Genomic DNA, 921 nt, shown 5'->3' with positions numbered 1-921 from the left:
AAGGATAAAAGAAAAACATTCCAGAAGCTGAATGAACCCCAGGAAGGATAGACCCCAAAAGAAAATCACCAAGACATATCAAAATCAAGCTCTCCAAAATCAAAGACAAGGAAAGAATCCTAAAAAGCAGTTAAGGAAAAGAGAATTATTACTTACAAAGGCAAGCAGATCATATTAAGCTCTAACTTCTCAGCAGAAACCATGCAGGCAAGAAGCTAAAGGGGAGACATATACAAAACTCTAAAAGAAAAAAAAACTGCCAACGAAGAATTGTCTAACCAGCAAAGCTGTCAATCAAACATGACAGTGCAATCAAAACCTTCCAGCATAAACAGAAAATAAGAGACTTTGTCAAAGACAATACTGCGCTTCAAAACATCCTAAATGGAGTTCTTTGGACTAAAAACCAACAAGTACAGACAACAAGAGATTAACAGATGTGGCAACACTACCCAGAACTCAGTGAACAGATGAAGTGTGCAGAATAGAACAAAATTGTAACAATGAATTCAGAGAACTAGGGAGGTCAATGAAAGATCAAAACAATAATAATGTCAAAGAGGGAAAAATATAGGCACAGAGATCCAGGTGGTAAGGAGGTCAGGTAGACTGCAGGATAAAATAGACTGTCTTAAATGAAGGGAAAAGTTGTTAGATTACAGGGAAACCACAAAGAAAATTAATACTTTACAACATACCATGAAAATGAAGAGCCAAATAAAATATTAAAACTAAGAAGAAATGGACAACACAGAAAAACATTAATTCAGCACAAGAAGGCATGCAGAACAAAGGAACAAACAGCACTATAAAAATACCAACATAATGATAGCAATTAATTCATACATATTGATAATTACACTGAATGTCAATGGATTAAATGTACCGGTGAAGAGACAGACAGTAGCAGAATGGATAAGA

This window comes from Chrysochloris asiatica, unplaced genomic scaffold (assembly GCF_000296735.1).
Source record: "Chrysochloris asiatica unplaced genomic scaffold, ChrAsi1.0 scaffold01447, whole genome shotgun sequence".
NCBI lineage: Eukaryota > Metazoa > Chordata > Mammalia > Afrosoricida > Chrysochloridae > Chrysochloris > Chrysochloris asiatica.
The sequence above is the reverse complement of the archived record's forward strand: the minus strand, read 5'-3'. Positions refer to the sequence as shown.